The sequence below is a fragment of the Pleurodeles waltl genome, chromosome 1_2, assembly GCF_031143425.1.
Source record: "Pleurodeles waltl isolate 20211129_DDA chromosome 1_2, aPleWal1.hap1.20221129, whole genome shotgun sequence".
NCBI classification, from domain to species: Eukaryota; Metazoa; Chordata; class Amphibia; order Caudata; family Salamandridae; genus Pleurodeles; species Pleurodeles waltl.
The window spans coordinates 706,794,268-706,806,519 of NC_090437.1; positions in this window are offsets into that span (position 1 = coordinate 706,794,268).

Sequence of the window (12,252 nt, forward strand, 5' to 3'; positions counted from 1 at the left end):
TAACGCACACCAGACGGCGCCGGCGGCTAACGCCGGCTAACGTCATTCAATAAATACGGCGCCCTCATGGCGCTTCAGAATGGCGTTAGCCGGCGCTAATTTTTTTGACGCAAAACTGCATTAGCGCAGTTTTGCGTCAAAAAGTATAAATATGGGCCTAGGTCTTTACTTGCCTGTGACTGTGTACAACAGGTGATATTTTAGGAAGTGAAAAATTAATCAAATAACATTTCAGCTACAAATATCAGGCTTCCCATTAAACGGGGAGAATTAACATGTAGGTTGTTTAGGGATGTGAAGGTGTGCAGGCAGCAAGCTGACAGTGGGTTATGAGGGTCACATTTTTTTTAGCTAACCTTCTCATTCCTGTACATCTACAGCTAGGGCATTGAACAATCTTCCCCAGCCTTGGAGTGGTGCTCCATGCCTAACCTCTCAGCTGTTTTCAGCTGAAAGGAAAGAACCCTTTCTCCCATTAAACTGTTGAAAGCTACTATTAGTAGGGTTAGATTTTGTAAGGTATGTATGTTCTTCCAGCAAGAGAGTTGTCATCTGGCGGGCCACTGGAGGTCACAAATGGTCCCTGGCAGTGCTTAATTTGTAAATAAAAAAGTGCTGGTGCCCAAAGCTCTCCTCTGAAACATGCGGTTGTTGCAATCAAATTTGTGAGCACAGAATACTGAGGCAGCGTAATCCTAAAGCCATCTCAGGCCTCTTTAATCCATTTACAGCCATTCCCTGCCCCTTCAGCTCACTCTTGCAGCTTTATGCTTTTGTACTCCTTTCAGTCTTTCTCTTCCTCTGTCTTTCTCATATGTGCCTTTTGCTTGCAGTAAATGCCTGATGCAGAAAAATAAGTGCCATCCCCCAAAAGTAAGTGTTTTGCCCCCCACGGAAGCCACCGGCTCAAATTAAGCACTAGTCTCTGGCCAGGCAACACATTCTTGGAAAGTCAATTCAATTCAATTTCATTTATGATTTGGAACTCAACTGAGATACACATAAAAAATAAACACTACAACCATACATTTAGTCTCTATTGCTATTACATCTAAAATCAAATTGGATACAAAAAGGAAATTTATACAATAAAATGTGTATCAAACCGCTCAGCTATATTTTCCAACCTTCAAATTACATGCTCAATACTCAAGTAAAGAGTACGAAAGGTGAAAAGAGAAAAGGGAAAGAAAAAATGCGGATGCTCACCTCAGTGTGAATAAAATAACAGAGAATACGAAAATATTAAGACTTTAAAAACAATCCCCGCTATATATATCTGCACGATATAGAGAGGCAAAATATAGTTAGAGCACAGTATGAAAAAGGGAGGAATACCAAAAAATTCCAGAACCGACTGTCTTAAGACAGAACCTCTCTAATCGTAATATTGCTGATAAATACATGTGCAAAAAACAACAGTTTCCTGGGCCAAACTCCAGACTTCTTTTAGCATTCTATCGTAAGGGGCCTAGCTTTCTCAGCCCCACAATAGTAATGTTATTACAAGTGAGTTGAAGCAATAGTTCTATTAATAGACCTTACCACCCGACTTGCTTTCGGCGAGAGCTCTTAAGATAAGTTTAAAAAACATTTTAAAAAATTCAATATTTTGAGACAAAATCTTTCATTAGGAGGATCATACAGGGCTTTGAGGCACTCAGGCACCGACAGCAGAGAGAGCTGAAGACAGATTGGTTTTAGCCATATGCGCCGAAATAAAGCAAGAGACGGACAGACAAATAATACGTGGACTAGGTCTTGAGATTCCGCCAGATAGAAGTTACACACTTTTGCTGTTTCGTGCCATTTTGCCAGTTGTGTGTTCAAAGGGAGCAATCCCTGGCGAAGCAGCGTCCAAAAGCGTCTAACACTATGGAGGATATTCCAAGTGAAATAAAGTTGTGATTTTGTTATTACTAGAGTATTGACTATGTACACAAAGGAACTTTTTTTTACAGCTCTCCAGGTCTAGGCGGAAGCTCAAAGCCCACGTTGCTTTCTTCAAAATCACTCTCAAATGCAATCGAGTAAGTTTCAGGACCTGGCTGCAATCCAGCTCCAACCTTTTCAGGGCATTGGAGAAGTTCTTACATATTTGACCTTGCTATTGTCTAAGAAAAGTTATTTCTTTAATAATGATCTTATGGTGTTTTCCTTGCTCTTTAGAATTTAAGCGGCGAACCAAATAACCCCCTCTAATCCTTGAACATATGCGCTTCTAAGCCCCATATCCAACCTTAAAGCTGCCACAGAGGCTGCCGTATTCACAGACATTAGTTTTCTAAGAATTTTCCTTCTGCCTGGTTCAGAAACCCCCATTTAGCAATATCTATAAGTTCCACCCCCTATATCAGGGATGCAGGAATTTTGACTCAATATGCAGACAAAAGGTATGGGAAATGCCTTCTCCATGTGGCTGTATATAGGGCCCTCAACCCTCTTGCCTGACATTTGGCCTTTGATTTATTTGAGGCAATATGGGCAACATCACTAAGGTTCCCGCTCACTATTTTCCCTAAAAAGGAATAAGATTTCACAATTTCTAGGTTTTGCTTACCCAATGTCCAATGGTAATTGGGAAAAGTCATCTTTTTTTCCCAGAAGACAGAGAACCTTACTTTTTGAAACATTGATCTTCAAATAATGTGAGTCAGAATATTTTGCTAGACGCTGCAGATGGCTCTGTAAACCTTTAGGGGTTAAATCGAAAATTATAACGTCGTCAGCATATAGCAGGCAGCAAATTGGGCGTCCATCCACTAGTGGGGGAAAACCCTTGCCCTGGGACAAAGAGGAGGGGATATCTGAGATGTAGAGGGAAAAAAAAACAAGGGAGCCAATAGGCAACCCTGTTTTAAGCTGTTGGACATGGATATCTTATGAGATAGACTTCTATCGCCCCCCCAAAAGGATTCTACACCAGGTATTAGAGTGGAGAGCTATTACTAACTCAAGGAAGGATGTAGGTATCCCAAGGCTGCATAGCTTGGCCCATAGTAGGTCTCTATCTACTTTACCAAAAGCAGTGGAAAAGTCTATGAAGGCAGCATAAACCACAGAAAAATAAGTGCTGTCCCCCAAAAGTAAGTGTGGTGCCCCCCATGGAAACCACCGGCTCAAATTAAGACCTAGTCTCTGGCCAGGCAACTCATTCTTGGAAAGTCCCGCACAATTCTTATTTACCAGGGCTATGCTTTCCCTCATGTCAGCCATATAGAAAGGACTTGGCCAATTAGGCGAGGAGGTGATGGGAGAAAATGACATATATATATATATATTTATAAGCATTTTTTGACTTCCCTATATCTTAGACACTGTTTGATGAATCTTCATGAATCTTTCCAAAAAAGGGGTTTTCCCAAGAATCTTATTATGATTGGGAAGTTTCAAGATGATCTGTCAAGCGGCGGCTGAGAAATGGGGGTGGGGGGGTCAAAAAAGTTGTGTTTCCCATGTTAATTCCATTAGGGATTTTAAACATGACTGCAGCCTGAACTGCTGAATGGGATTACACCAAATTTGGCAGAAAGGTAGCTTTTGGTCCAGAAAGAAGCCTTTTTCTTGTTTGGTGTAAATCTGTTAAGTAGTTTTTGAGATAGTAAAAGAAAAATAAATATAGATTTCTAGAGGTGCAAAGGATTTGCAAATATTCGCGATTGTGCGTGTGAATAGAATCACTGTAAATGTCTGGCCACAACCTGAATAGAAAGTTGCAGCTGCCATTTTAATGTCCCGGGACACGGTTCCCGGGACTAAAAAAAAAATCTGAAAAGTAGCATAATGGGTCAGGGTGGAGGTACCCTTACCCCAGGGGTGTGATATAGGGGTGCTTGAGGGTCAAATTATGGGTTTAAAATCATTTTTGTTCACCATGTATGATATTCATGAATTATTTGTGAATAATAATTCAAGAATATTCGTGAATAATTTGCAAATATCACAAATGGTGAATTAAAATAAAACATTCAGACTCATTGATCCATTAATTCATTCACTCATACATGCACCCAGAGACTCATGCGCCCACTCACACACTCATACACCCACTCAGACCCACTCATTGACTCACACACCCACTCTCAAACCCACTCAGACACTCATGCACCCACTCCTAGAGACAGGCCCTATGGCCAACCCCATCTATAAGGGCTTGGCTGCGGGGCATGACCACAGGCTAGGCCCTGCAGCCAATGTCCGCAGCGCACAGCTAAAGGCCTTGTGCGTCAGTAGTTGGATTAATGTACAGTAATTAAAATGACTTTACATTAAAAAACCATAGAAGTTCACTTAAAACACACAGTTTACAGGGACGTTATAGTTAAGCTCTGAATTTACTCGTACAAAACCTTAGAAATTCTGCAGTTATAGTAAGAGTTATTTCAAGTAACTATAACCTGTGCCCTAAGGTAACTATACCTCATGCCTTCGCCATGCACAGCTAATTACTCCAAATATTATACCACTGATGACACCTTCTATGGCATCTTTGATATTATCACTGCAACATTTGCAATAAAATTATTGATGAGAAAATTGTTCACGGCAAGGGTGCCAGTTATAGTTATGTTAGGGCACAAGTTATAGTTATTTGAAATAACTATAACTGATGAATTTCTATGGTTTCATATGAGTAAATACAGAACGTAGGTAACCTTTGTTTTTTTTCAGTGAATATATATATATATATGAGTTTTTTTTGCCTCTCTTCCACTATCTCTTCCTCACTATTTGTGGTCCCTGAAGCTAACACATCCTTTAGCAATATGGACAGAATGACAACTGTGCATAGAAATTTAAATATGATTCTACTGCAGGGATACCTTTTGTTCCCATCTTATTCAATGCCAGATGTTCTCTATTTGATTTTGGAATAGATGTCTGATGCATGACCTGTTTCTTCCATGTACAAATTCCTACCATGAGTCAGTTGTGATAAGAAATCAACTAGCTGTTACTTTTTAGGTCATATGTATTTTTGAAGCCAGTAGGCGCTATGTAACATACCAAGTGGCACATTGAGGTGTGTCAGGATCTCAATACCTTACAGAACATCCATAAACTTGCAAAAAATACAAACTCAGGGCCAGATGTATCATTATTTCCAATAGTGATTACCTAATTGCAATTTTTTGTGAATTGCAATTAAGTATTCGCTATAGGAATGTATAAAACTCCATGAGTTTCATATAGCGATTGGCAAGGGCTCGCAAATGGACCTACCTCATTAATATTCATGAGGTAGGTCGCAATTTGTAACCCATTGCGAATGGCAACAATCACAGGGATGGTGGCCTGCTGGGCTCAGCAGACCACCATGTCTGTGATTGCTTTTAAATAAAGCAATCTTTTTTTTTTTTTTTTTTAAATGCAGCCCATTTTCCTTAAACGAAAATGCGTTTAAAAAAGAAAAATGAAAAGTTTTCTTTTAATTTTTTAAGAGTAGGCAGTGGTCCATAGGACCATAGGACCACTGCTTGCTCTTAAAAAATGTTTTTGCATGCATTCACAAAGGGGAAGGGGTCTCTGTGGGACCCCTTCCCCTTTGCGAATCGGTTACTACCAATTTGAAATTGGTGGTAACTATGACTGTTTTGCGATTTACAGAATCGCAAATTGGATTTCATACATACCAAAATGCATATCGCAAAAATGTTTGATACATCTGGACCTCCGTTCCTATGTGCCAGCTGTGTTAAAAATCTAATAGCTCTGCTCAGGTAAAATTTGGAGCCAGGGGGTGGTTACTTTGGCATTATGGGCAGAAGATCTGCTTGTGAAAAACCTAAGGCAGGGGCACACTTAGCACTTGGCCTCACCTCCACTGGTCAAACAGTGACTAACTTAATGTTAAGTTCACAGTTACGTCAATTTGAAATTATTACCCAAAATCCTTCTGCCAATATAGAGGGAGCCTTTTCAGCAAAAATGCCTAAACAAAATGTAGTTTTGTTTCCAAGAAAATCAACAAACCAGAAGTGGGTCTAGAGAGGGAATTGTTTCTCTGAAACAAAACAGCACTGTCCCTCATGTGTTGGGAGTTTTTTACCCAGCTTAAAGTGATCATTGTTCTTTTTTAAGTCCTTGCTAAGGAAGTGCAATAGCTGTCTGTTGGGAATGTTTTCAGTGGGCTTAGAGGCTTTACATCGCTTACCACTAATTGGCCTTATTGTTACTCTCATTTGCTGGATTCTTATTGGTTAGCTACCATAAACATTTTACCTATTGATGTGTTTGTCCCTCCTGTGGAGCATAGACACATTACTTGTGTCCTTCCATGGCTCATTTTTCAGGCTTTACTTTTATCTTTGTGTTAAAGCACTTATGAGTGCATGTTTTTTAGCTGTCTCAATCATGTGCTATCCCCGAGTTCCTCCCACCGCCGCTCCTTCCATTGTACATGTTGCTTGCCCCCACCCGTAACCATATAAAATAAAGTGCTATGCATATGACACTGCTGATGGCATCATTGAAATTTTCAATCCCACACCCTCGGTTGTCGGTGCCAATCCCCTCACCTGCCTCTGTGTTGTCAACCAGTTTCCAATAAAGAGAGCTGTGACACACAGCACTGGCCATGTCTTTAAGGTTTTTTCCCCACACATTCTGTTGTCCATCTTGCCTCCCGCGCTGGTCTTCCTCCCTCTAGTAATAAAAAAAAAAAACTCTGAGTTGCCCGCATCATACCACTTTTTTTTTAAACTCTCAGCGATGCTGCACAGCTTCCCTGCTGTTGTACAACATGGCTAAAAAATATTGGTAAAGCCAAAACCTCTCAGGCGAGACCTATTTGCTTTCTCAATGCTTGTTCTCATTCTTTATAGGTTGCAGATGGAAAATCCTACACCATAAATCCCACCCTCTGTGGAGCTTCACACTCTGTTTAGTTGCCTCCCTTCTAGCAGTGGGCTGTTAGCAAGGGTGTATGATGGAAGCGTCAGCTGGTGGCCTGCCTTTGATAACCCAACCCAGACTCCGCTGAGTTAAAGGATGTAAGGGAATGTGTGGCGTGTGCTGCAGACAACCAGCAACCTTTACTACTAACACTCAGACTTCCACACACGTCATGCAGAACGTCGCAAGACGACCTACCTCCACCAACCCGGCGCCTGCCACTAGGTCTTCCGCCCATACACAAGCTGATCAAAACACACCAACATGGGTCAGACTGAAGATCAAAAACGATTCACGCCTACAAAGTCAGATCTAGTCGTCCGCCCACCATCCGCATAAGACCTTCAACAGCGCCAAGAGGTTAGGTAGCTGGTGAATGCTGTGCTATAGGAAACACAGCAACCTGACATAAGCTACTGAAAACTTGCTGTGGAGTTGGTATATGCACCGATCTGCTCTCCTGAAGAGTGCTAGCGTGAAGCCTGCTCAAGCATCCTGGTTTTACCTAAAGTCCTATTCTAGGGGTGAATTGGGAGCACGCCTCTTTTTCATCCATTTCAGCATTCAAATGCAGATGAGAGGTAGGCGATTATCACGAGATCACCTTGCACCTGTAAGAGGGACCCTGGCGATCTCTCGTAAAATGTAAAGTGGGAATGGGCCACCGTTTAAAAGTCTCACCCTGTACTAAAACTGAGTAACTCATGATTTTCATTTCTAGCATTTGTGAAAGGGAAGTACATGTTTTTCTTCGTCATGGGGCTGTGTGCGTTACGCACATGGCAGCCAGTTAAACAGGCACACCCGCGAGAAGTATGTTTCTAGCAATGAACCCGCAGAAATTACCGTTTTATTTCACTTCATTGCAGCTTGTTAGTTCACCACAGAACAGCCGTCATCCGGTTTTTACCAGCGGAATGGCACGCATTCTACTGCTTGATTTCAGTGCTGATGTATTTCTCAGTTTAACTCTTGCAGTACCAAGGTCATTGCTGCCTTTCGCTGTACCGAGAGAAGCCATGCAGTACAGTTTTGCCACAATCGGAGCGTTTCATTTGTGCAATTCCGGTAGAGATTGAGTTGCATGGTCAAGGCATAAAGGGAAATATGTTTACAAATGGCGCAACGTTTGGTTGTGTCTCTCACAGAGGTACAAACACATTCTGGAAAGTAAATAAAACTATGTAGCCTTGATTCCGACGAGTCCAGGAATATTAAACATACAAAGAGTTGCAAAGCTGGTGTCTGCTGCACAAGCACAAATGCAGCACTGGAGCATGGGAGCAAATCCTTACATCATGTCCAAGACGGAGCATTTCGCCCGTATTCCTTAGGTGAGTCGAAGGGAAGCTCTTCCAAGTCAAGGGCAATTTACATTGTCACCAATTGGTTGCACAATAAGGACCCAATTCGGAAATAAAGTTAGGGATTTTATTACAAGTTAACAGTAAGGTTAATACAAACAAATCTCAAAAACATGCTGTAGAGATACAGAATAACAAGAGGATAACCAAACCTCCTGATGAAGTTTAGGCAAATTAGCATAAGGCAAACTACGAATTCAGTTATAGCAATACTAAATTTCAGGAATAAAACTGGATGCGCTGAGAAAAGTCTTCGGTCTTCCTTCCTATTCATGGGTACAATCTAGGTCATCTACCTAAAATTAATCTATAAAAATGCTGGGGAAAATCTCAAAAAGCTATGGCAAAAAGGGAAAATTATACGCATAGGCATATAGGGAAGAGAAAGAAAGTGTCAGCATTTCAGAAGTTCGGTCAAGAGTTTTCTCAGAGAGAGTTAAGTGTTAGCTTAAGCCACACTCAGCAAAGCATAGGGACAAGGGGAAAGTCAGAGGTCTCTAGGTCTTAAAGTCCAAAGGGATAGTGCCTAAAAACAATCTATGAGAACACAAGTTAATAAGACACAATTCTTTTAGGTAGCACCCCTCATCACGCCATCAGGAGCTCTACTGTTATCATCAGTCTCACATTGTAGGTTGAAATGTTTACGTTTTCTCTCAGAGCAGTCCTGAGAATGCTGCGGTCCTGGTCCTCTAGACATTATCGGCAACATGTGTGAATAAAGGACAGTAACCTCACACTCGGTTTGTCCATATTCTTCCATCAAGGTCTCTTTCACAGACTCTCTATTACTAAAACAATAGTATACCTATTTCCAAATAACATTTCATATGAATGGACCTGCAAAGAAATGACACGTTAGCAAGAATGAAAACACAGTTTCCCATGTTGAAAGAAATACAGGCCTAATCAGGACACTTTAAAATATTTTCCACTAATGCTCGTTTAATTTCATGTCAAATTGTGCACATATTAATTTCAACATTCATGTGAATGTCAGTTACACGATTTCAAGTAAAGCTTCATGTTACATTTTGAATAAACGCAATACACTTAAGAATACAGAAACATAAGTGTGACTGAGAAATACATTTTTAACATTGAACTACAAACATTAGTGTACCCACATATAGAGATTTTTCTTGTTTCAAAGGCAAAAACACTCCATTAACATGAGGATGGTTTTTCTTACTTATTTCAAGTGATTGCATTTCATTTAATAAGGTTAAAGCACACAGTGTTTATGAGTTCCTAATTCTAAAGTGAATGCACTTCATTACTGAATTCGAGTGCACCACTTTATATTAATAATGTTTAGAATACACATTATATGTTATGTTACGTTCACCTATAGGTTAAGTAGTGATGTCAGGGGTGGAGACAAATTTATGCTGCATCAAAGATGGCATATCAAGCTATCACATCAGATTGTAATCTCTGATCAGAGAGATCAAATAAAACCTCAGAGGTTGATCCAGGAAAGATCAGCTGGTTTACTCTGGATGCTTCATATAATCATATCTTCTATGTCTAGCCTCAAGTTCTATGTCTGCTCTACTCCTCTTTACTCCCTTCTTCATCTGCGCACTCTCTTGTATCCTTTGTAAAGTCCAAATACAATTGTTCCACAAAGAACAATTATCAACAAGGGTCTCAAGATGCTTCCAACAATTCCACTCCCTATATTTCTAAATCATCCTCAAACATCAGAAAATTAATTCCCTATAGCTTCCCATGCACCTCTAGCTTCTTTCTTCATATATTTCTTCAATTACTTACTTTTGACGGATGTAACTGCATCATTGTTGAACTTCTAACATCTGACAGATTCTGCCTTCCTTCACAAGAAGGATGTCTAATGCAAGTCAGTTTTTCAAAACCATTGTTCTTATAGCAATCATCTCAGTATCTACAATTAATGATGCCCCTGTTGTACTTGTGGCAGCTTATCTACAAGGGTGGACAATTTTTATTTACCCTTAATTTTATTTGAAATCACCCCTACAGCTGAAATCAGTACACCAAAAATATCTCTTACAATTTCTGAACCACTGACACCTCTTTTAGTTCAGGCATTTGCTTCCCACACAGGGTAATTACAATATTCCCCATTATAAGATCTTGGGAAAAACTATACCTAAAAAGCATGTACCATACCATCCCTTGGGCAACCTAAAATAACCATTAGCCCCACAAATAAAATAAACTCTAAGTATAGCAGGATCTCATCCTGACCACATTAAATTCCAACTCTTTTTCATTTCAAAGTGTGGTCACACTCCCTTTTTACCCATAAATCTTGTGTCAGCAGTAGATCTCTCCCTAAATATGCACTGTTTCCTTTATGTCTTCAGTTTAATGTCAAGGCAGCTTGATTCCCTGCAGTTAATTGTTCAGCTTCTTCTTGTTCCCATTTATGTTTAACTTTAACTTTCCCTGCCCTAGATTTCATTCCTCCTCTTCTATCTTCAACTAAATTCAGAACATATTTCTTATATCTTGTCAGGGCACATGTCTAGTTCTTTCAGTGAGCATAAACTGTATCTAATGACATGGTAGGTTTAAAGAATCCTTAATTGTTTGTATGTTCTTTGATTTGCGGTTTGTTCAAGTGTTAAGAATAGGAATTTCTAAGAAGACTAAATTATAGTTCGAATAATAGTATTGAAAATATTCTTATTCATACAGAAGGCTCATCAACAAGCTACATGTAACACCATAAGTCAAAGGAATATGGTGACACTTTATTCCTTCTGCAGCTGATGCCGGTAAGTGTGTACACTTATAGCAATCCTTTGCATCCACAGAGTCAATGTACTCGTAAAGCAATTTATAATAAACATTTGAGGAAAGATCTTCTGTAGAAATGCCTACATGTAAATCTTTCTTATTTAACAAAGAAATTATTTTTTCAGTAGGAAATGGGATATTAGGAACACTTGTAGATCTCATGTTGTCTATAGTAGATTGTGTAGGTAAATTAAATCCTATAAGCAAGGCAGTTATTACTATAAATGTTACAACTAACACTCCTGCAAGTATTGATCAATGTCTACCATGCATGCTTTCTCTAAATTCACACTGTTTAATAAAATGCAGCAGCAGTGATAGTTCTCTTTAGTTCCCAATTGTGTAAAAGGAACAATGTCCAGGCAACAAAGTTCAAATGTGATTTGCAAAATCTTTGTGAGTTTTTCTTAACCCTACTCTGTGTTCTTCTTAATGACAACCCTACGATGTTTCTGTAAACTCAGACCTTGGTACTCTTTTTCAAAATTCTCTACAAAGTGTATTTAATGCCTTTAGTAAATGCACAATTCAAATTCACTAATAATCATATCCAGGATAAAATGTCTCTGTCTGTCTGGTGGCAATACAATCTCAAAGCTCAGTTCATCTACAAAGTTCAGCTCAAGGAGGTTCAGCTGGATTCAGGTTGTTATAATAAAAGATTTCAAATTCTCTCTTCCAGTCGTTGGCAGCAAAATATGTCCAATCAGGTGAGGAGTACCTCTAACAGGGTACCCTCACTCTCTTTGATCTTTGGACTACTGGCCCTTCACCATCACTGTCACTCAGGACAGACTCCTCAGTCTCTTCTGGAATAGTGTATGGCATTCATATTTCAGGCAAATTCTGTTCTCTTGGCCACTGGTCTTCAGACACAACTTGTTTTACTAAAGCACTAGGTCCTTTGCCAGGATCTGATTTTGAGGCAGTCAACACCACTGGATGCGACCCTCTGTACTGATTTCAGCTGTTGACTCACTCAGACCCCGCTCAGACCGAACATGTGCTGTCCCAGACTCTTGTTTGTCCCCAACAGCTTGACTAACTTGCTCCCTTTGTCTCACTGTAACCATTGGCACTTCAGAGAGAGGTGCTATTACATCATCAAGGGGACATGGATCTTTGCGAGTAGGTACGCAGTTGGGGAGACCTCCACAATTCACATCAGTCGTATTGACCAAGATCACTTGAAAAGGTCCTTTCC